Here is a 25475-nt window from a genome sequence, read left to right as displayed (position 1 = left end):
TCTGGACCTTTTGTGGGGTTTCTTTCTCTCCATGACTCTCACATTGCATACTCAAGGGTTTAATGTGAGATTCCTATTTCTTTTTATTCAACATATTATTTCTGGGAATCACTACTACCCTCATGATTTTCACTACTCTGTATATGCCATACGCCAAGGATGTCCCTATTTATACAATATAAACATCTCCCCTGCATTTCAGACTCAAAAATCCAGCTGAGCACTAGACAGCTCATCCTGGATTCTCCATAGATATCTCAAATTCCATAGCATATGCCAAAAATAGCACATGACCCTCTTCCCCACTACACAGCTCTTCCTTCTGTGTATTTTCATCTCTGTTGGCGGAACCACCATTTACTCTGACGCTAGGAGTTAAGCATGACCATGTAAGTGTGTGTGTCCATGTGTGTGTGTGCTCAGTCCCTCGGCTGTGTCCAACTCTTTGCAATGCTATGGACTGTAGCCTGCCAGGCTCCTCTGTCCATGGGATTTCTCAGGCAAGAATACTAGAGTGGGTTGCCATTTCCTTCTCCAGGAGATCCTCCCCATCCAGGGTTTGAACGCTAGTCTCTTACATCTCCTGTATTTGGCAGGTGGATTCTTTACCGCTGAGCCACCTGGTGACCCTACCTCCCATTCAAATCCCATATCATATTAATCATTAAGTTCTGCCGATTTCATGAGCTAAATACCGATTCGATTCATCCTCAAACAGCATTATCTTAGGTTAGGTATCACATCTTACCTGGCTATCTGCATGACTATTCTAACACTTCATCTCCCTTGAATCCTCTTTCCTTACAGCTGTAAGAATGATCCATGTGAAGCGCATGCTTAAACTTTAAAACTCTGGTGGTACATGAACAGCTCCCCATTGCCTGTAGGTGAAGGTGGTATTTAATGTGGCATTTGTTTCCTTGCTTTGGTCCTGGTCTACCTCTCCAGCCTCGTTCTCTGTACTCCCTGCCACACTTTATGCTTCACAACACACAGTAGCCTTCATCTTCTTTTCACATAGCATACAACTTTCCGTCTCTCTGCCTTCACTTGCACCATCCCTTCTGCCTGAAACAACTCCCATTTGTTTTGGCTAACTCCTCCTGCAAGACTCTGTTCAGGCACCATCTCCTACAGGAAAGCTTAGTGGGGCTGTGGGTGAGCTCGGAGGAAGATGCAAAGCTAAGGCACTGGATGGACCCTGGAAAGGGGACCTCTTTCATCCCATCAGCAGTGGCCAGGTGCATCTGTTTCCTAGGATAGCCAGACAAATCCCCACTAACTTAGCAGCTTAAACCACACACGGGTATTATCTTACAGGTCTGTAGATTGGAAGGTAAATATTTCTTTAGCTGTCAGCTGAGGGCTGTTCAGAGGTTCCAGAAGCCTTTCCTTGGCTTATGACCCTGCTCCTACATCATCAAAGCCAGCAACTGTGGGGCACTTCCCTCTCACACTTCTAATCTCTCCTCTGCTTCTTCCAGTTAATCTTTCTGGCCTGGTCTTCTCTGCTTTCTTCTTCTGATTTTAAGAGCTCATATAGTTAGACCAGCCCACCTAGATAGTCTGGGGCTTCTCAGGTGGCTCAGTGGTAAAGAGTCTGCCTGCCAGTGCAGGAGATGCAGGTTTGATCCCTGGGTCAGGAAGATCTCCTGGAGAGGGAAACAGCCACCCACTCCAGTATTGCTACCTGGGAAATCCAATGGACAGAGGAGCCTGGTGGGCTACAGTCCATGCGCTTGCAAAAGAGCTGGTAGCAACTAAACAACAACAACCTAGATGGTCTAGGAAAATCTCTCCCTCTTAAGGTCATTAACCTCAGTTATCTCTGTAAGTCCCTTTGCCATGGAAAGTAACATATTCGCAGGCTCTAGGAGGCAGTTATTCTGCCTACTATACTAAGGTTGAGACAGACAGTAAAAGCCTGAGATCATCTGATTTGAATTCTATGTTCACAGAATTCATAATTGATCATTTTCCTTTGTATTATTTTGTTATGTAGATTTCCAACTTTAGATTCACATTTTGAATCTAAGGCATGTTGGCAGGGACTCAGCTCTGTCTGGTTCATTTTGTGTTGTTTTTAGTCACTAAATTGTCTCTGACTCTCTGCAACCCCGTGAATTGTAGCCTGCTAAGCTCCTTTGTCCATGGGATTTTCCAGGAAAGAATACTGGAGTGGGTTGCTATTTCCTTCTCCAGGGGATTTTCCAGACCCAGGGATCGAACCAGCATCTCCTGCATTGACAGGCAGATTCTTTACCGCTGTGCCACCAGAGAAGCCCCTGGTTCATTTGGTAAGTACTTAAAGAAATGTTAAGTGTGCATAACTTCTCAGGGCATTTACTTGGAGGTCTTATGCAGGAAGGTATTCACAGGTGTGCCAGTTATGGAAAAATGCCAGGAAAGCCAGTTTGGAAGACGACTGCAAATCAATAGATGGAATTCTATTATTCAAAATTTAAACCATTCGCTAAAGATTTAACAAGGTTAAATAAACTTCAGAGAAAAGAAACTTATTACATGAAGAACAATCACAACAGAAAGCAATAAAGAATTTTTTAAGCAAATGAGAACTATTAAAAGACATATTATAGAAGAAATGTTTATTTAAAAATTGCCACCCAATAGGATTTTGTATTTCTTTCCTATAAAAATTGTTAAAGCAGAAAGAGTTGAATTTATTGGTGCTTATGGCGTATTTGCTAGGACAATATTTATTTAATGAATTAATTCCTTCTTTTAAGAAATCATTACAATTCGCTAAATATAATACTTTTACCTTAAGGGATTTTACAAACAATGTACTTTAATTTCCTGCCCTCTAGTGACAAAAATAATGTATTCATGCCTTTATATGGAACAAATTCTGTTAGTATCAGGAAATAAAGTTGCGTAAGAGGGTTTGGGAACAGAAAATAGAAAGTTTGGCTATCATGATTAATGTACAATAACCATTTTAGTTTGGCAAAAATTTTTATTCAGAGTCAAATAGATGACTTTAAACTGTGAAGCAAAAATCATTGTGTTGTTTCTAGCTATCCCTTGGCCTATATCTTTATAATTAGAAGTATATACCACGAGCAGAGGAGCCTGGCAGGCTACAGTCCACCGGGTTGCAGAGTTGGACACGATGGAATCGACCTAGCATGCACACGTGCACTATAGAGAACTTGGTAACAACCAGAAAATTTACAATTTCAAAATGTTTTATCTTAAATAACAGAATTGAAGGAAATCGACTAATTGTAAAAATTCCCCCAGGGCTTCCCTGGTGGCTCAATGGATAAGAATCTGCCTGCCAATGCAGAAGACATAGATTCGATCCTTGGATCAGAAAGATCCCACATGCCATGGAGCAACTAATCCAGCGTGTCACAAGTACTGAGCCTGTGCTTTAGAGCCTGGGAACCACAACTAAGAAGCCCACGTGCCACAACTGCAGAAGCCTAGAGCCCACGCTCCACAACAAGGAAAGCCCCTGCAGTGAGAAACCCATATACTGCAACAAGAGTAGTCCCGCTCACTGCAACTCGAGAAAAGTCCCTGCAGCAACACAGACCCAGCACAACCAAAAATAAATAAATTTCAAAAATAAAGTCAAAAACTAAAAATTTCTCCCAATATTGTTTTTAAGTCCAGGCAATAATCAGTTTGATAATCAGGCTGGGAGTTAAAGCCTGAGATAACAAATAATCAAACTGGCTGACTATTATGATAAGACTAAACGAGAGAGAGTTACTAGATTTGATTAAGTGTGACATTAAATTTTTTGGTATTCTAATTACAGACTGCATTATTGCTTTCACTGTCCGAACATTTTGGTGTTCCTGGGGTACAGGAATGTACGTGGCACTTGTGCAATTATCATCAACAAATGCACTGAGTGTCTACTCTGTGCTAGACTATCTCAGTTGCTCAATGACCGAGTTAAAAGAAGAAGGAGCTCATTCCACATGCCACACTCCCAGACTTTGATGGAGCTCTGGGCTCCTGCAACCCAGATGGTGACTCTGTGTTCTGATGTAGTACAGACTAGGTCACTGCCTCTCATCTGTGGTGATCTTCTAAACTCTATTTCCCTACTTTGTGGAGCACATGGGATAGGACAGAGGACAGGAATATGTTTCATTGGGGCTGGAGGGCCTTGCTGAAAATGTGATCTCCATGGCCAGCTATTTCTGTAGCCACCCATCATTGTCAGTCACAGTGGGGTTCCAGTGCCTCTCTTTACCAAGCACGGCCAGAAGGCCCCTTGGAAGTGTGTGAGCTCTTCACTGGCTTTCCAGGTGACTGTCGCTGTGTGAACAGTAGGGTAGAGTAAGATGAAAGGTGGAAGGGTTAGTCACTCAGTTGTGTCCAACTCTTTGTGACCCCATGGACTGTATCCCACCAGGCTCCTCTGTCCATGGGATTCTCCAGGCAAGAATACTGGAATGGGTTGCCATTTCCTTCTCCAGGGGATCTTCTTGACCCAGGGATCAATCCCAGGTCTCCTGTAATGCAGGCAGATTCTTTGGTGTTTGAGCCACTGGGGGAGGGGCGGCTCAGATGGTAAAGAGCAGGATGACATCCTCCTCAAATATGATAGGTTGCGGACTGGCACACTCTATGCTGGGCCCTCACTCACTGCACGTTTCCTGTGGACCTGACTCTACTCCTGAACAGCAGCCTCATCAGGTGGGTGTTAACATCCCCACTTACAGACAGGTAACTGATAGAGAGAGGCTATACCTATAGTCATGCTCAGAACCCATGTCTGGACCATTATTTATGGATTTAGTTGACTTAAAAGACAATGGCAGATGGTGTTAGTGAAAAGGATAAGTAATAGTTTGGCATCTTTACAAATGCTAACTTTTAACCTTTAATATAGCTTTTATCTCAGTTTTCAAGTGAGGAAACTGAAGTTAAATTGTCCAAGGCCACACAGCTAGTAAATGGAAAAGCCTGGAACTGAACCCAGATTGACCTGACTTCCCTCTGCCAAAGATCAAGTGGTGTATGTGTGAGTGTGTGGGGTTCCTTGCCATCCAAAGGCCAATTTTCACGCCCGATTCAAAAATCAATCATGGCCCTCTTGTTCTGGAACTGGGATCTTCTCCTTGGACTCTTCTCCTGGCACTTTCCGGGCAGCCCCTATAAAGCTTTGGAGCTTTGCAATGAGCCATGACTGTTCCTCACCTGCTGCCTCTCCACTCAGATTCAGACTGGATTGAAGGACAATTTGGTCTGCTGTAACGGACCTCATGGGGCTTCCCCAGTGGCTCAGTGCTAAAGAATCCACCTGCCAATGCAGGAGACACAGGTTCAATCCCTGGGTTGGGAAGATCCCCTGGAGAAGGAAATGGCAACCCACTCCATGGACAGAAGAATCCCATGGACAGAAGAGCCCTGTGGGCTACAGCCCATGGGGTTGCAAAGAGCTGGACATGACTGAGCAACTAAGCAACAACAATGGACCTCATGACCAGAATAGGACAGTGACAAGAGCATCTGCTTCAAAAAATAAAAAAACAGATCTCACTTAAAAGGAACATTGGGGCATGTTAGAGAGAACATTTAAGGAAAGAGAAAAGGAGAGAAAGAGGCCACAGACAGCTGTTCTTAAACCTTTTCAACACTGCCACGGGAGCCAGAAACAAGAGAAGCGGGGGCTTCTGCTGTCTGGAACTCACTGGGGCTTTTACTGCCAAGAATGAAACATCTGCAAATTTCTTGATTTTTTTTTCTTTTTTAATGACAGTTTGGTCTCTTGAAAGCCAGAAGAAGCAATGAGAGGAGCTGCTCCTCCTTATAGAATTCCAATAAGAAATCTTGTAAGTAGGTGATCTTATGGACTGTAAATGCATCTCAAATGCTGCCTCCTTGGCATGAAGACCATGGGGCTCGGTTAGGGTGGAAGGAGGGAAGGCATTTACTTTTGGAGCTTAGACACTTTGCCAGGCTGGGGTGGCTGGTGACACAGTCACTCTGAGGACAGGACCTCTAGTAAACGGTGGAGAGATGCTAAATGAGAGGTGAGATAATGGCCAAGATGCCCTTAACCTATGTATTAATAATATATTGGGCTGGCCAAAAAGTTCATTTGGGTTTTTCCATAGGATAGTAAGGAAAATCCTGAACGAACTTTCTTGCCAACCCAATATAATAATATTAATACTGAAACAAAGCAACTCTACTGGAATGGACAGACACATGTCCATCAGATCTTAAGTCTAACGCCTTAACCACTCAGCCAGAGGATGAGATGGTAGGATGGCATCATTGATTCAATGGACATAAACTTGAGCAAACTCTGGGAGATAGTGAAGGATAAGGAAGCCTGGTGTGCTGCAGTCCATGGGGTCACAGAGAGTTGGACACAACTGAGTGACTGAATAACACCAACAAAACAAAGAGGAGAAAACCTCATTGTATCTTCTTTCTTCCTACTCTACCAAAAAGGTTCTATTACCTGGACCTGGAATCCTGCTGCTGTTGGAACAATGGCCCAGGTATGTCATGATCTGGCTTAACTGTTGTGAGCCATCCGGGAAATTATCCACCATTTATTTCCACAAGAGGATACATTCTGAGTTCCAGTTAGTCAACTTTCCAATGCATTTTTGGGAAGGCAATTAGGTTTTCAATTGGGAATGGCCTGAAGCGCCTCATTAGCATTCCTGTGTGCCAATGCATGTAATCCTATTGAGAATGTGCTTTAAGAACTCATTCAGCAAAAATCAGAAATTCATATATACTAAAGAAAGTAATGATCTTTATCACATTGTAAGGGTACAGGGAAGATGTACTGGTTGGGGCAGGTATTTCTGTATTAATAGTTAAAGGAGACTAACTCAAGGCAAAATAAGCTGAAAGACCAATTATAATTTCAGAATACTGAATGGCGTGTCTATTTTAGTTAAGAGTTTCCGTATGTAGCTGTAGGACTGAATTTAGTTCTGCACTTTTGGAAAGTCCTCAATTTTTTTCTTCGTAAGCTTAACAGACATCAATCTCTCTCTCTCTCCCCCTTCACCCACTGGCACCCATTCCTGTATGTTTCGGCTTAGCCTTTCCCATAGTACATAGCTGTGACTGTGAAAATTATGTGCAGTGGTTTAAAAAATTTGCAAGGAGACATATAATGTTAAATGTTAAGTTGTATTCCATTTACAACGTTGCATTTCCAAGCATAATATGATACAAAAATACTGATTACTAATTTCTAAATCTTGGTTCTTTTTATCATCTACCTTATATTCTATGCATTTTTATTCTTTTTCATCTGACATCTGCTGGTAATCTGTTTGTCAATTAAATTTGATGTGTCTTGAGAGTCCCTTGGACTGAAAGGAGATCCAACCAGTCCATCATAAAGGAAATCAGTCCTGAATATTCATTGGAAGGACTGATGCTGAAGCTGAAACTCCAATATTTTGGCCACCTGATGGGAAGAGCTGACTCATTTGAAAAGACCCTGATGCTGGGAAAGATTGAGGGCAGGAGGAGAAGGGGACGACAGAGGATGAGATGGCTGGATGGCATCACCGACTCAATGGACATGGGTTTGGGTGGACTCCAGGAGTTGGTGATGGACAGGGAGGCCTGGCGTGCTGCAGTTCATGGGGTCGCAAAGAGTCAGACACGACTGAGCGACCGAACTGAACTGAATACTTCCTTTAGTGTTGTCTATTAAGGGATTTTGCTTTTTTTCAAATAAAAATGTTGTCCTCCCAGACCTTTTCGTTTAGATAACACTGTTCTTCATTTGATGACTTCCCAGGTGGCACAGAGGTAAAGAATTCGCTTGCCAATGCAGGAGATGCAAGAGACCTGGGTTTGATCCCTGGGTCAGGAAGATCTGGAGTAGGAGACGGCAACCCACCCCAGAATTCTTGCCTGGGAAATTTCATGGACAGAGGAGCCTGGCAGGCTACAGCAGTCCATGGGGTCACAAAGAGTTGGACATGACTGAGCACACACGCATTGCACACACTTCATTCTATTGAGAGAGTAAAGGCCTTCTTCCTAAGTGCTTCTGAGAAGACAGGGTTATACACACTGACTTTTGGTTTTAAGATGATATCCTAGGAAACTAGCTGCCAAGGAAAGTCAAGACAGTTGGGGTCAAGGTCTACTGTGGGGTGGTGGCAACTGTGTGAGGCCTGCAGGACACCCTAAGCCTCCTCTTACACTCTCTTCATTGGCCAGTTCATCCTCAGAAAGTGACTGTAAATTTTCTGTCTGCAGGAAGAGAGAAAAGTCTAACCTGTGAAGAATGTGCAATTATTTATAACTGACTTTTAGCTGTTTGTTTTTGTTTGGCTTCCATATACTCTCATGATAAGAGGTGAGTGATCAAAGCTCCATCTGCCTCCCCTCATCACTCCCCATTGCTTGCATTATCACTTGCACCTCCCTCTCCTCCCCCATCCATGGAAAAACTGTCTTCCACAAAACCGGTCCCCGGTGCCAAAAAGGTTGGGGATCGTTTATCCATTCTCATCATTCTTTTTCCTGTCTAGTGTCTCCATGTCAGTTTTTACAGACTTCTACTAGGCCATTTAATGACATTGTATTATAACTTGTTTTTATTCAAATATAGTCGGTATGCACCCTTTCTCCTAGCTAGAATGTAAGCTTCTAAAATGCAGAAACCATAATTTTTTTTTCATTTTTATATCATGGAGCTTCATTCACTATATGTCTTAACTGAGAAAAATAAGAAAAGATGAACTATTTTCCAGATAAAACTATCATTGCTTCACTGCTACCTATTCATTGCATTATACGTTTTGTCAGAGAAGCAAGATGATACCAGGGTTCTAAGAGAGGAATGAAACAGAATATACAACATTTGATTGCATGTATGAGGGGAGAACATAATCTTTCTCATTCAGATAAACAGGTGCTATGCAGGAAGGACAAATCCAGACAGGACCCTTCTACCCACCCACCCAGCCACCTGAAGTGGCTGTCTTCAGCTGTTGGAGAATTGTGTGTGGCTGGGGTGGGCTGGCAGCCTGGATGAGAGGAGGATTCTGAAATGAAAAGTGGGAAGACAACCAAAGGAGACCTTATCAACCTTAGTCCTGTTCTGCTTTAAGTCTTTTTTTCTTTTTTTGGTCAAGTTTTATATTAGGGTAAATTTGGTTGGAAAGATAGTGCTAAGTCATGTCTGACTCTTGAAATCCTATGGGCTGTAGCCCCCCAGGCTCCTCTGTCCATGGGTTTCTACAGGTAAGTATACTGGAGTGGGTTGCCATTTCCTTCTCCGGGGGAACTTCTGGACCCAGGAATTGAACCCAGGTCTCCTGCATTGCATACAGATGCTTCACCAATCAAGCCACAAGGGAAGCCCTTGGTTGGAAAACCATAGAAGATGACACCTGCTTTATATCCCTGTATGTGTTCAAATAAAGACACTGAAGCTGGGAAGCAAGATGGCAAGACAGATGGCCAACTTTGGATGGCTGCGAGGGGGTGGGATGGGCTGCCCTCCTCCACCTCCTGTTTCTCCTGGCAAGTTTACGCATTTGTCATGGTGTGAAAAGGTGGGAAAACAATGTCAGGGAGGATGCTTGAATATATAGTTTGAAGGCAAAAATGTCATGACACTACGTAAAGCAGTGAATGCCAAAGGCCACTTCCTTCAAGTACAAGAAGATGCTGACTTGGATCGTATTCCGGTATGAATATTCTTACCACATCTTAGTTGTAAATTTGAAGTCCTGGGGTCCCGGGTGTGTCTGGCATGTGACTGGGTGGTCAGCAGGGGTGGGGAGTGAGAGGTGCAGTCAGGACACACTGAAATTGCCAACTGTCTTTATTTTATTTAAGCCGGGAGGAGAACCAGCCTCCAGGGTCTAGGCTCTGTCCCCACGGAGTTTGTGCTCTGGGGGATTCCATCAAGAGGTGCATGGAGATGGGAGTGGTATTCCCTTGGATTTCAACCTGTAGAATCCCAGTGGGATGTGATTGGAGAACCAGGTGAGGGAGAGTAGGGAACTCTGGGGCCACAGAGCAGAAATCCTATACTGCAGTCCACAGGGCTCAGCAGTTTAACCCCCGAGGGATGCTAAGTGGTGGCGGAGGCCCATGACCCATCATCAGCTCCTTCATCTTTAGATATTGATGGAATGGAGTTGAGTGATTCTATAGCCCCATCAAAATGATGAGCACTCTAGTACCGTAAAGCATGTATATCTGCGGAGATTTTTTTTTAAGCCCAATATTTTGCTTCTTGCTACAGGAACCAGTTTAGAAAGCAGCCCTGTGCCTTCAGGCTTTAGTGATCTGGGAGGAAAGCACATGGAGCCACATGTTTTGCTCCTAGATTGAAAGGGAAAAGCATTCCTGAGTCAAAGGAACAGTGTGTGCTTCGCTGAGGGCAGAGGGTGTGAGTTTCATCATCCCTCAAAACCTGCTATGGAGCTTAACTGGATATTGCTTTCTGGATAGAATGCCATCAGAAGAGATGCAAATCCCTCATGAATAAATTCATTCTCTTGTGAACCTAACTGCAAAGGTAGTATGGCATTCATTTAATAAAGGCAGACTTCAGCAGTCCAGAGTTGTATCAATCTGCTGTTAGCTCCTTCAGAAAACTGTTTCAAGTCTTATTAAATTATTAGATGTGTGCTCTTCTTACCCCTGAGCAAAGAAAACACCTGGAAGTGTGGCTGGGATATCTAAGACTAGGGCATATATTATGCAAATGTGAAAACGAGACCCGTTAGCAAATGCCACAATCTTGGGACAGAGACCCAAGAATTATTCATCTCTCTGATTTTTCGCTACCAGGGTTTTAAAAATAAATCACAGCTTGAAATCCTTCATCATTAGAAGATCATTCCTAAGTTTTACTGTTCATGAGGTTCTCGAGGCAAGAATACTAAAGTGGTTTATTGTTCCCGTCCCCAGTGGACCACAATTTAGAAAAGATAGGAATCAGGGATCAAATAGCCAACATCCACTGGATCATAGAGAAAGCAAGGGAATTCCAGAAAGGCATCTACTTCTGCTTCTCTGACTACATCAAAGCCTTTGACTGTGTGGATTACAACAAACTGTGGAAAATTCTTCAAGAGGTGGGAATACCACACCACCTTTCCTGCCTCCTGAGAAACCTGTATGCAGGTCAAGAAGCAACAATTAGAACTAGACATGGAACAACAGACTGTTCCAAATTGGGAAAGAAGTATGTCAAGGCTGTATAATATTACCCTGCTTATTTAACTTATATGCAAAGTACATCATGTGAAATGACAAAGTGGATGAACCCCAAGCTGGAATCAAGATTTCCAGGAGAAATACCAACAACCTCAGATATGCAGATGATACCACTCTAATGGCAGAAAGCAAAGAGGTACTAAAGAGCCTCTAGATGAGGGTGAAAGAGGAAAGTGAAAAGGCTGGCTTTAAACTCAACATTCAAAAAACTAAGATCATGGCATCCAATCCCATCATTTCATGGCAAATAGATGGAGAAACAATGCGAACAGTTACAAAGTTTATTTTCTTGGCTCCAAAATCACTGCAGATGGTGGCTGCAGCCATGAAATTAAAAGATGCTTGCTCCTTGGAAGAAAAGCTATGAACAACCAAGAGAGCATATTGAAAAGCAGAAACATCACTTTGCCAACAAAGGTCTGTAGAGTCAAAGCTATAGTCTTTCCAGTAGTCATATATGGATGTGAGAGTTGGACCATAAGAAAAGCTGAGTGCCCATGAATTGATGCTTTTGAACTATGGTGCTGGAGAAGACTCTTGAGAGTCCCTTGGACTGCAAGATCAAATCACTCAAATCCTAAAGGAAGTCAGTCCTGGATATTCATTGGAAGGACTGATGCTGAAGCTGAAACTCCAATACTTTGACCAACTGATGCGAAGAGCCAACTCATTGGAAAAGACTCTGATGCTGGGAAAGATTGAGGGCAGGAGGAGAAGGGGATGACAGAGGATGAGATGGTTGGATGGCATCACTGACTCAATGGATGTGAGTTTGAGCAAACTCCAGGAGATGGTGAAGGACTGGGAAGCCTGGCGTATGCAGTCCATGGGGTCACAAAGAGTGGGACATGACTGAGTGATTGAACAACAACAACAAATCCCAACATTATCTGCAGGTGCTATGGAAGGGCTTCTCCTATTAGAAGCAGGGCCGCCATATTGCACAACTCCAAGGGCAGCATTCCAGAAAAGGCAATGGCAACGCATTCCAGTACACTTGCCTGGAGAATCCCATGGATGGAGGAGCCTGGTGGGCTACAGTCCATGGGGTCGCTAAGAGTCAGACATGACAGAGCGACTTCACTTTCACTTTTCACTTTCATGCATTAGAGAAGGAAATGGCAACCCACTCCAGGATTCTTGCCTGGAGAATCCCAGGGACAGAGGAGCCTGTTGGGCTGCCGTCTATGGGGTCGCACAGAGTCGAACATGACTGATGCGACTTAGCAGCAGCAGCAGCAAGGCAGCATTCAATTTGCTACAGTATAAGAGATGGAATGTTTTTCGCTATTTCCTGGAAATCTAGTTGTCACAATGACTCCTCCTATTCACTCTCATCTATTTTCTTTCAGTATGGATATAATACACCCAAATCCACTCTGATAACAAACTAAGAAAATTAAATCACAATGAAAACCTACAGAAAATGTGGGAGAAAAGAACTCAAAGTAACTAAAAGTTATCTCTAACCTAGGTCTATGGTTTCAGAGATGAGAAAACAAGGGTCACACAAATATCCATTAAATACCTATAATACTTCACTATGGGCTTCCCAGGTGGGTACCAATGCAGGAGATGTGGGTTTGATCCCTGGGTCAGGAAGATCCCCTGGAGTAAGAAATGGCAACCCACTCCAGTGTTCTTTTCTGGAAAATTCCATGGACAAAGGGAGCCTGGTGGGCTACAGTCTATGGGGTCGCAGAGTTGAACACAATTTTAATAGCTGCACAGTGGCCTATCCTATTAAATGGATACAATAATTAATGAATTATATCTTAAAGAAACTTTAAAATTTTTGAAAATTTTGTTGTTATGACAGTTCCTCAGACTACTATTCATTGAAGAGTTGAGACAGTGCTATTTTTATATGTGATGGACCAGAAGTTCAATAATACATCAGCAATGGAATTTTAGAACCCCACTTTTAAGGTATCATAGTCAGTAACACATAAAGCATGCATAATGTTTTAAGTAGATATTTTATTTAAGAATTACCCGCCTTAAGTGTTCAGTCTGAGGCAGGTCCTATGCTAAGAGATCAGTGCATAGCATCTCATGTAATCCTTATACTTGTCCTAGGACTTAGGTTGGATAATTACAAGATATCTAATAGATAATGTGGGTTTGGCTCCAGACCTCAGCAAGAAAGTGAACATTGAAATAAAATGAGTCACAGGAATTTCTGTTTTCCCAGTGCATAGTGTATCATGTGTGTTAGTATTAAGTCTAAAAACACAACATACATACACTAAAATACTTAATTGCTAAACAATGTAACCATCATTGGAGCCTTCACCCAGTCATAATCTTTTTGCAATGGTAACATGAAAGATCACTGATCTGTTTAAAAATAATAACAATGAAAAAGTTGGAAATATTTTAAGAATCACCAATGTGTGGGACTTCCCTGATGGTCCAGTGGATAAGAATCCACCTGCCAATGCAGGGGACATGGGTTCCATCCCTAGTCCTGGAGGATTCCACATGCTGCAGAGGAAGCAAACCTGTAAGCCGTAACTACTGAGCCCATGTGCCTAGTGCTCATACTCTGCAAAAAGAGAAGCCATCGCAATGAGAAGCACATGCATTACAGTGAAGAGTAGCCCCCACTCACTGCAACTAGAGAAAGCCCATGCCGCGATGAAGCCCCAGTGCAGCCTAAATAAACAAATAAATAAAAATTTAATAATAAAAAAAAGAATTACCAAAGTGTTACACAGAGAGAAAATGCTATCAGAAAAATGGTGCTGATGACTTTCTCAATGCAGGGTTGCCACAAACTCTCAATTTGCCAAAAATACAGTATTTGCAAAACACAAATTGGAGTGCAATAAAATGAGATACACCTGTACTCCCGATTAGCCAGATGAGGAAACTGAAGTGACAGCGACCAAAAGACTTGCCCCAGTTACACAGGTAGTGAGAAGCATGTTCAGGAACCAACTCAAGTCCTCTAACATCAGGGCCATTGTCATGTTGCCACTTCTTGCCTTGAAGATAATAAAGCAGAGTTCCTAGCAAGAAAAAGTGTAAACACAGGACAATGAAAACAGGGTTGGGGGACAAAGTTTATGAGGCCCCTTTTTCTTTTCTCATTGTATTTTCAAGAAAATATGGATATTATATTAAGAAATTAATGGTTTAGATGTTTTGAGTTCACTTAAATTCGTATGACTGTTATTTATTAAAATACTAATAATCCATTGGGTTTCCCAGGTGGGTCAGTGGTAAAGAATCCTCCTGTCAATGAAGGAGACACAGGAGACATAGATTCGATCCCTGGGTCAGGAAGATGCCCTGGAATAAGAAATGGCAACCCACTGCAGTATTTCTTGTCTAGAAAATTCCATGGACAAAGGAGCCTAGCGGGTTACTGCAGTCCATGAAATCACAAAGAGTAAGAAACAACTGAGCATGCATACACTCATACAATAGTCCATTAAATTTAAATAATCAAAAACATAATAAACATAATACACCTAAACATTAAAAATGTAAATTTCAATATCAACCCTCCCTTCCCCCAGATAAAGGCAAACCATTATATTTGTCCTGTAGTGGACTTACTGGGTGAAAAAGGGTTGGTTCATATACTTGGGAATTTCCGGGATGAAATCTGAACTGGTCACTGGCCACAGAGGTCAAGGAGAGACAGAAGAGAGAGACAGACCATGCTCCGTTTGAGAGGCTCCATCAAGAGGCTCCACTGAGAGGCAGCAGGTGGGATAAGGCAGGAAACTTAAAAGTCTCGCCTCCAAGGGGCTGTGCAATGAATAGATCTCCACATCTGTCCACCAAATCTTAAAAGCTTATAGAGAGGCCTCATTGGGGTTCAGCCACCTACTCAGTTTGGTAGGTCTCAACAACGTGTCAGTCTCTGAAGGCGAGTCCCAGAAACCATCTCCTACCCGGAGCACTGGGCAGAAGGTACACTCCAACAACAGAGGAGAGAGTGTGGTCCCTCCCACTGCCCGTGTGCAGCTCGTGGGGGGAGGGGCGGGGTCAGCCCACCATCCTGTGCCCTGGATGACCTCCTCCAATGAGGATAGAGGTACAGCTTAATATTTTTAATATTTGTTGCCAAATTTTCCTTCAAAAAGTTTCTATTTGCCTTCTAATTTTTCTTGCTGATTCTCTTATCAAATTGGGAGTAGGTCTTTTTCTTAGTTCCTCAAAAATAATTCCTCAGGAGTACCTCTTTAAAATTTTTGTTTTAATTCTGTGCCCATTTGATAGTGGAAATTGATCTTCCTTGTTGTTTGAATTTGAATTTCTTGACTGATTATGAGGTTTGACTTTTCTTGTTGTATGTACTGGTGTTTGTTCCTGTGTAAACTTCCTATTCTTTGACTTTGCTAAATTTTTTTACTGGGGTGTTTTATATATTTTTGTCCTTGTTGTAAGAGTTTTTCCTAAATGTATTGAAGATATTAACCTTCAGTTTGACATATATATTGCAATCTCCTCCTACAACTCCAAGTTTGTTGTTTGCATTTTATTTTTATTTATAGTGTTTTGTTTCTATAGATGCTTTATAGTTTTAAGAGTCAGGTGAACGCTTCTTGAAAGTTATTTCCTTTCATGAATTCTGCTTTTGCATGCCGAGCTGATTTCTGGTGGCTCTATTTTTCAAGCCTTCAGTGTGTTAATTTACATAATTACCTGGGGCAGATGCTGTTTGGGAGAACCTTATCTCATTAAAATGACCTGTTGGTTTTCTTTCTGAGGTTCCTGTGTCCGCTCTTTATAGTGAGGTACGCTTTTATTTTTCTTACAAATGCCCCAATCCGCTCTTAATCCCAGAAACACCATTTAGTGGAGCAACGAACAATTACTTTTTTGCTGAAGCTTGCTGCCTCGAAGTCATTTTCAGATTATTAAGAAATGAGGGAATTAGTTGAACAGGCTGGACCTCTTTTGGTGAAGATTAGAGAGAGAATGTACACAGTTTCTGAAAGGCGATCTTGCCTGAGAGAAATGATAATGCCTGAAATAAAAGGCTGCCCTCACATCTCCTGTGGGCCCTCAGCGCATTTTAATCCTAATTAAAGAAGAAGTCCAAGAGAGAGTTTCCAGAAAGAGCTGATTATAACCACGGCTCCATATGGAACTCATCAAGGGTTACCACCGCAGCTGTGGCGCATTAGCACATGAGACGCGCACTGGAAATGTCTCCATGCAAAGCATCCCCTGAAAAACGGTTCATTAAACTTGGCTGTGTGGGCGTCCTCTGGTGGTCTTAGTACCACACGGACAAGTTGTGTTCTACCAGGAGGCACCCTGATTCCTTTAAGCCTTGTTATGCATTTTTGTGTGTTGATATTGCATGAAACCTTTTGGATTGCTAGAATGCCCTGATAGAGGGCACGGTACTCAGGTTTAGATCTTTGTCTTGGGGCAGTGGGCTTGGATTGTTATCCACGAAGGGAAGTTGGAAAACAGAAATGCAGTGGCTTCTGGGCCACATTGCTGGGGGGCTGGTGAAGTGCATAATGAGATCAGACGGTCACTGGAGATGAGCATGCCTGTGTGCACGTTCAGTCACTTCAGTTGTGTCCGACTCTTTGTGACTTTATGGACAGTAGCCTGCCAGGCTCCTCTGTCCATGGGATTCTCCAGGCAAGAATACTAGAATGGGTAGCCATTGCCTTTTCCAGGGGATCTTCCCAACCAGTGGATTGAACCTGTGTTTGCCTGCGTCTCCTGCCTTGCTGTTGGATTCTTTACCCACTGAGCCACCAGGGAAGTCCATAAAAATCATCAAATCGCCCTGGAACAATTTGGTGAGCTTCTGCCACTCACAACAGAGAGACTAGAGATCCATTTGTTATTTCAAAACTGGAATAAGGTTTTGGCATTGCCTTGGCAGCAAAACATAGGTGTTTTAATGGTTAAGTTTTTTTTTTTTCCTTCTCTTACCACTCTAACTGGGACACTATTTTGCACCAGTAGTAACTCAAGCGAACAAGGACCAGTACAAAACGGACAGGAGAGGAAAAAGCACATGTCACTGAGAACTAAAGATCATCTCACATCTCATTTTAGCTAATATTTCCTTTTCCCACCTTCTCACCAATCAAACTCTTAAAGGCTAAGCAGTAGTGTTAGTCTCGACGCCAAGGTGAAGGTGGGGGCAGAAGAAGGATGAGATTACCAACATCCTAACACCCTGCTTCTCTCCTAGCCACTCAGAGTGCTGGTAGATTCAAAGGGAGATGGGGAGAGAGGACACCCATGGGCAGTGGCCAGGACAAGGAGACCAGAGTGGGTGCTGACACCCTTTCTGGGTCTTGAGGTAGGATATGCTTTTTATTCTTCTCTGGAGCTTTGGGCTCTCAGCACAATTGTGAATTTGGTACCTGGGGACATACTGGGGGGTTTACTCTGGTTAGACAGGGCCCAGTGTCATGAATGACCCCTTTCTCTAGGCCAACAGCTCTCCACTCGTCATTCTTGGATAAGAAGAGTCATATGAAAACCTCCCAAGTACAAGGTGACATTATATATAGGTTGGGACAGTCCCAAGGGAAGTAAGGATGCATTGCCATACTGGGTTTATAGAGTCAAGGCAGGCTGGCAGACATCTGAGAATGGAGGGGGTACTCCAGACCCCAAAATAGTTGTGCCTGTGGCCTACATTGCTATGTAATGCCACCAACTTTCCAAAACATGAAAAGTGGAGCTTGTGAGATAAGCAATTCAGAGGCCTTATCTTAATCAACAGGGAAAAGATGATGTTTTATTTTAGAGTTATGTGTGATGAGGCATACCTTTGCTCAACCAGGTGTCAAACAGCTAAGTTAACTGCAGAGATTCTAGTCAAAAAATCTTCTGGCCTTGAGAATGAAGGGGTAACAGGCTTGGGCATAAGTTTTAGGGCATAACTGCTGAGAAAGCTACTCATGAATTTAAAACAAAATATCATTAGGTGTTTTATAAATTTATTTCCAAAGGATATTATACTTTTAAAACTTCATATAAGTCTTAAGTAGTTTTTCATAATTCAGAAGAGGAACTGCTAATAATCATATTGAAGATATAACAGTCTTTTAAGATGTTTTGTTTTTAAGGACCTACTTTATAGTGCAGGGGATATACTGCTCAATGTTATGCGGCAGCCTGGATGGGAGGGGAGTTGGGGGAGAACAGATACATGTACATGTATGGCTGAGTCCCTTCACTGTTCACCTGAAACTATCACAATATTGTTAGTTGGCTATACCCCAGTACAAAATAAAAAGTTTAAAAATAAAAACAACAAAAAATAAATAAAATAACAAGCTATAGCTACACATACTGGGCTTCCCTGGTGGCTCAGACGGTAAAGAATCTGCCCACAAAGCTGGATACCCAGGTTCAATCCCTGGGTCGAAAAGATCTCCTGGAGAAGGGAATGGCTACCCACTCCAGTATTCTTGGCTGGAGAATTCCATGGACAGAGAAGCCTGGCAGGCCCCCAGTCCATGGGGATCACGAAGAGTCAGAAACAACTGAGTGACTAATGCTTTCACTTTCATACATATAGTTAAAGAATTTTCAAAGCCATACTGTTAAATTGAAAAATAAATGGAAGGAAAATACATAAAAAAGAAATTTTGTTTTAAATTTATTTGAATAAATGTAAGAAGAAAAATCATTGTAATTTATTATTTACTGTAAGGAATTAGCTTCACAATCATGGAAGCCAAGAAGACCTACAGTTACCCACAACTTCTGGGTCCAGCCAGAGACCCAGAAGACCCAGTGCTGTACTTCAGTCTGAAGTTCTGAGTCTGAGGTCTGAGAACTGGGGGAGCCGACGGGGTAAGCCCTAGTCCAAGGTCAGGAGAAGATAAGTCCCAGCTAAGCAGTGAGGCGGGGAATAGAGTCAGGTTCTTCCTTCCTTCATCTTTTCTTCTATCCCAGCCATGAATGGATTGGATGATTTTGTACCCACATCAGGGAGAGAATCTGCTTCACAGGGTCCATGGATTCAAGTGCCAATGTCTCCCAAAACTCCCTCCCAGACATCCCCAGAAATGATCTGGGGATGATCTCAGTACCTCATGGCCAGGCGAGTAGACACAAAACTAACCATCATAACCATGTTTGTGATAAAAGTTCATAGAAGTATTTTATTCTTTGGATTACAGGAGCAGCATATTTCAAATGCGAGGTTACAGGAGAACGGAATCTTTCACATTGCTGCTGTTGCTGTTTAGTTGCCGAGTCACGTCTGACTCTTCGCGATCCCGAGGACTTTAAGCCCACCAGGCTCATTTGTCCACGGGATTTTTCAGGCAACAATACTGGAGTGGGTTGCCACTTCCTCCTCCAGGGGATCTTCCTGACCCAGGGATTGAACCTGAGTCTCTTTCATTGGCAGGTGGATTCTTTACCACTGATTCACCTGGGAAGCCCATCTTTCACATTAGAGGTACTAAAAACTTCACTTGTGCAGATACAAGTTACATACCATATCATTAGAGGCAGTTGAGTTTTTGCCAGTGTAAATTATTTTCTGTTTAAATAAGGACCTTGTGATGGAATTGACTAGCATCATAGAAAGTAACATTTGTTGAAAGTCATGACTTTATAACGCAACACACTAGTATAAACATCATCAGCATTACTGTTGTGAACTTGAGCAGTTGCTTTCTCAAAAAAAAAAAAAAAAAAAGGAAAGGTCTGCACTTTAGTTAACGGTATTTGCTATACAAATAAAAACAACCACCTCCCCCCAAACTAGTGGTTGAACAAAATAGATGCTTCTGCTCCAGTAAAAGTCCAGTGTGTATGTTCATCATGGTTAACTTTCCTTGAGCCGTGATTTGGGGATAAAGGCTCCTTCAGTCTTTAGGTCTCAACATCCCCTATGGTCTTAAGTCTTTCTCTCCTTGCTGAAGGAGGAAAAGGCCACAGAGAAGGCTCATCTGCTTCTGTCCAAAATATTCAAAATGGCCTAGCCTAGTTGATGCTGGTGCACACCCATGGGCGAGGCCTTAGCGTACAGCCACACGCCCTCTGTGTGCACCTGCACAGAGCCACCTGCACCCCACTCTTCACTTTCGGAAGGAGAGCCTGGATCGTATAGACCCTTGCCTCTCCGTTGCTGCCTGACTCCAACGGATTGGTCAACACTTTATTGCTACTGCTGTTGTTCAGTCGCTCAGTCATGTCCAACTCTTTGCGACCCTGGGGACTGTAGCTGCCAGGCTCCTCTGTCCGTGGGATTTTCCAGGCAAGAGTACTGGAGTGGACTGAGCATTTGTCATAGAGTGTAACTTCTGTCCTAGAGTCAGGGTACAGCATGGTATCAGTGAGTAATTGTCCTCCTGAGGAAGATTTAGGAACATATTGCCTGGGAAAAATAAGCTTAATTTAAAAAATAAGAACTAACTAAATACTCTTCGATAAGAATTCTAATCTAAAAGATGATAAGGGTTATGGATTTCATTTTATTTTTGAGACAGTGAGGTTATTTTGTTTCATACTTTTATTCTTGGCTTTACATCAGGTGATTATTTACCCATCATGGAAAAATATAAATCTATCAAGATATTTATCCATCATAAATATTGCATTTAGATATATGCAACTTAAGGAATTAGTAATAATAGTGAGGTACTGTATGTAAAGAATTAATATATTTCTTTATAAATAATGCTAATAATTTAAATTATACCTGAAAAATTATTCATTTTTCTGTGTGTTGAGTACATCACTTAAAAAATGTCTGTGTTGGCCTACTGTCATTTATATACACATTAGTAATACCTAGCCTGTATTTTTCAAAGGAGTAGATTTCAGAATTTTCTGGCAATGTGATGATTTTGCACTCAAAATTTTTTATTTTGGTACCAGACTCCTACTGCCATAGGTTAAGTAGTCACACTCTTTTGAAATCAGAGGAGGAAAGTTAGTCTACCAGTCACTGAAAAGGGGAATTAGAAAGGCATGTTTAATAAATTAAATACTTCAACATTTTTAATAACCTCCACATAGTTGCCATGTTTATAATTCAGGGCAGGAAATATTTCAGAGCTATCCATTGATTAAAAATTATTCTGATCATTACACATTATATTCATAAAACCACACACACATGGATAGTACCTGAAGTAACAACAAACGCAATATCTGGGTGGCATCTAAACACCACGTAAGCAGAGAGAATTTAGAACACAAATGAAGCTCCAAGATATTCACAATCTCACTTCTGGGTGGGTTTCCCTTTGAGTGTCTTTGGACTCTGGCTTCTCAGAACATTTTAGTGGCCATAGTCCCTAATTTTCAATATTAAAACTTGTATTTTTTCAACTCTTAATTAGGATCTTAAAGAAATGGAAAAAATAAAAACTATCAAGAGTTTTTTTCCTTATGGTAATAGAACTATTTAATACATAAAATTCTAAAAGGAAAAAACAATAACATAAAGGTGGTTTGGAAATTTTTTTGCCACGTTTGGGGCAGTGATGTTTTGCATTCTAGGGAAGTAATGCATATTTCATTCTTCACTGTTTGAAAAACCTATCCTGACTAAGGTAGCTTTCTTAATTCATAAATTTGAGACCCTCAGAGTGTGTCTTTGGCTCACATAGTCAGTCACACTCTTGAAGATTATGGAAGAAACTCTAAAGACAGGAAGTAAAGATGCCTTAAAAGAGGTTAACCTCCTGACGAAATTTTGTGAACAGTTGTGAAACCAAAGGTCATCATCTGTCAGCTATTAATACATGATGAACTGTCAACTGCTTTTGCTGATCAAGCTACCTTTGTTTTTCAAAAACTTGTATGTCCTCTGAGCATCATGTAGTCTTACTATTTAAACATAAATAGTAAGATGTTTGCCCCAATTGTGTTTTCAGAAACTTGGAGTCAGCTGTGTCCAGTTTGAGCTGGTTGAGACTGGCTAAGACAACGGACCCTCCCAATGGGCATGTGCCAGTGTCCTCTCTGTGACCTTTGACGTCAGAGGGCCAGGAGCTCCACCCTGAAAACATGGCGACACCACAAGTTCTGGGCATGCAGGCCTGGTTACATCTGCACAGAACGATGATGATCACAGCTTTTCCTTATTTCCACTTACCTTTCCCCAGGCTCCACACACATTACAGCTCCATCCCATAATTATCCCAAGCCCCTCGCTTTCGGAAAGGTGGGTTTGGGATCAGCTATCCCATCTCCTCTCTTGGCTGCAGTGTGAATAAACTCTTTGCTGCAAACCTCAGTGTCTCAGCCCTTGGCTTGCTGCACATTGGGTAAGTGAACCTGGTTTGCTAACACTTATAAAATACAGATTCTGTTGGTGTCAGATGCATAACAACTACACCACGTGTCAGATGATAATGTTCACTTTATATAACTTCATAACATCTTTGAAATTTTTACAAACCTGATTGTTTTCTAACTAGGAAGGGATGCCTGCATGCTCAGTCTCTCAGTCGTGTTCCACTCTTTGCAACCCATGGACTTTAGCCAATCAGACTCTTCTGTCTATGGGATTTCCCAGGTAAGAATACCAGAGGGTGTTGCCATTTATTCCTCCAGGAGATCTTCCTTACCCAGGGATTGAACCCTGTCTCCTATGCCTCCTGCATTGGCAGGCGGATTACCACGGAGCCCCCTGGGGAGCCTAACTAGGAAGGAATAGGGGCTTTCATTCAGGAGTGAGGGTGGGATAAAGCAGCTTCAAAAGCCCCAGGAAGAGCTGACACAAATATAGGCAGGGTTAGGTTTGGAAGTATTGGTGTTCTGGAGCTGGAATGGGGGGTGCAGGTAGAGCTAAGTGAGGAGAGGGTATGCCCGGAAGAGTCGGTACCCTGAGGAGCTCTAGACTGTGCCCATGGAGACTTCATTCCCATCAGTGGTCTTTCTAGTTGTATTTTAATGCAAGATGTTGAGTGGCTGTGGCTTTCCAGCCGCATTGTTGTGCTTCAAGATGGCAGGGCAGTATAACGAATAGTGGTAGTCAGTTTGTCTCTGTAGGCAAAACCCCTTCCAGCCATGAGGAAGGAATGAAACTTTCAACAAATGGCCTCACGTATAAAAGGGGACTATGACTGTATGATATGGATGATACAAAGCGGTTAGAGAGTAAGATCATACAAAATAAATCATCTATATTTTGAAGCCTAGTTGTCATTTAATAGCAAGAGGATACCAAGAAGGCAATGGCAACCCACTCCAGTACTCTTGTCTGGAGAATCCCATGGTTGGAGGGAGGAGCCTGGCAGGCTGCAGTCCATGGGGTCGCGAAGAGTCGGACACGACTGAGTCACTTCACTTTCACTTTTCACTTTCATGCATTGGAGGAGGAAATGGCAACCCACTCCAGTGTTCTTGCCTGGAGAATCCCAGGGATGGGGAAGCCTGGTGGGCTGCTGTCTATGGGGTCGCACAGAGTTGGACACGACTGAAGCAACTTAGCAGCAGCAGCAGCAGAGAGTAAAATCAGTGAAAACTGGCATAACTGAGAAAGGCATTATAGTTTATAGTGAGACTCTTGGCCACAAGTCTTGCAGGACAGGTAGGATTTACATAGCTGAAAAGAGAGGGTCCTGGCTAGACCTGCAGATCCAGGAACAACAGGAGAAAAGTCAAAAAACTGATAACAGTCATGATAATTTACATGCAGTATTTAAAATAATAATACTTAAACCCACAGCAGTGCATGTTCAACCATGCATATCTGGAGTTAGAAGTGACTCCTTAGGTGCCAGGTTGCAACCTCTGAGTCAGGGGTGGAATGCTGGCTGCAGTTTTGTTTGTTCTTTGCTCGTACATATGACTATCAATAAGGCCGAATTTGGGCACAAATGGGGAAACCAATAGTAACAACTACTTTAGAGAAAACTATAAAGAAGAATTTTAGATTCTTTGAAATTTGGAAAGGTGACCTCCAACAAGTATATTTAATTATTTAGCATCAAAATTCAAGAATATATGAACACAAACCACTCTGTGTTGCCTCAATATTTTGGCGACTCCATAAACCATAAAACCTTTCCCTTGAAGCATGAGATAGATAAAGTGTAATTTCTTTAAAATATCCAAATTCCCTCAGTAGGTTGTGAGTTTCTTTAGAGGAGGTCCTGTCTAATTCCTCGAAAGCATTAGCATATAGAAACTCTTCAATAAATGTGTTTGGTGGTGAATAGATTCATAATAGGTTTAAAATTTGATAAATGAGTAATCAGATTTGAATTGAGGGGCTTGGAAAGAAGTCTTTGATTAGAAATGATAATGATGACAAATAGTAGATATTTTTTAAGGGGAGCATACTTGGTAACTTTGAGCATCAAGTAGAACACAAGGAAGATACAGAAAACATCAGAATGAGTCAATGGGGGAAGTTTGAAGAATAATTCTGATCAAAGTAAGGGATAGATGAAGTGACAGACCTGGATGAATTTTAGAAAGGAAGAAAAAAAGTCAGATGGAGTTAAGGGATAGAGATCATAAGATGTATTGGAATGATGAAAAGAAAAGTTATTATCATCACTTGCAAAAGTGCAGTTCCTAGATTAGGTAAAATATAAGAGATAAAATCAGATTGAACTGGTTTTTATTATGCTTGTGTGCTCACTCGTGTTCCACTCTTTGCAACCTCATGAACTGGAGCCTGCCAGGCTCCTCTGTCCATGGGATTTTCCAGGCAGGAATACCTGACTGGATTGCCATTCCCTCCTCTAGGGGATCTCCCTAACTGAAGGATTGAACTGGCATCTCTTGCATTGCAGGCAGATTCTTTACTGCTGAGCCACTGGGAAAGCTGATTTTTTTAAAAATAATAATATTGTTTAAAATTTTAGAACTCAGCTTAGTTTATATAAACATATACCCAAACATTAACTACATAATTTATATTATAGATATACTATTTGTGCTATATAAGTAATTGAGAAATAAACTTTTGTCAGTACTTTATGATAAAGTGATCTGTTTGCCTTGGAAAAATAATAAATCTGTCCCTTTTCCCTTGCATAAAAACTGGAGAGTACTTATTGTTTTTTTTCCCCCTTGGGTTCATGCTTGTCTCACAGAATATGCATTTTCAGTTTTATTTCAAGAGAACATCCATGAATTTTTATTTCTTTATCTTCATCAACATTTTTATTTCCCTGGGGGACATTTCTGAGAATCCATTTTTACTTGTATGCAATCAGATGACCTCTATTGGTCAAGGTCATGAACATCCCCAGTGTAATTTCCTCCTGAAATTACGGAGAACACAGGAGGTCTGCCATTTTCTTGGAGGGAAAAATATTAACACCCTC

The 25475-nt window shown here is 42.0% G+C and overlaps 1 long non-coding RNA gene across 1 annotated transcript in view; it reads left to right on the top strand.

The window, feature by feature from the left end:
- The first annotated feature begins 16872 nt into the window (after nt 1-16872).
- LOC123329482 overlaps nt 16873-25475 on the top strand; it is a 49075-nt gene continuing 40472 nt past the window's right edge. The window contains exons 1-3 of the long non-coding RNA XR_006544966.2: nt 16873-17000; nt 17402-17512; nt 22065-22457. This is a non-coding gene — a long non-coding RNA (uncharacterized LOC123329482). The remainder of the gene's footprint in view (nt 17001-17401; nt 17513-22064; nt 22458-25475) is intronic.

The sequence above is a fragment of the Bubalus bubalis genome, chromosome 15 (assembly GCF_019923935.1).
Source record: "Bubalus bubalis isolate 160015118507 breed Murrah chromosome 15, NDDB_SH_1, whole genome shotgun sequence".
In the NCBI taxonomy this organism is placed as follows: domain Eukaryota; kingdom Metazoa; phylum Chordata; class Mammalia; order Artiodactyla; family Bovidae; genus Bubalus; species Bubalus bubalis.
Note: the sequence above shows the minus strand (reverse complement) of the source record. Positions and strands in the feature narration are given on the sequence as shown.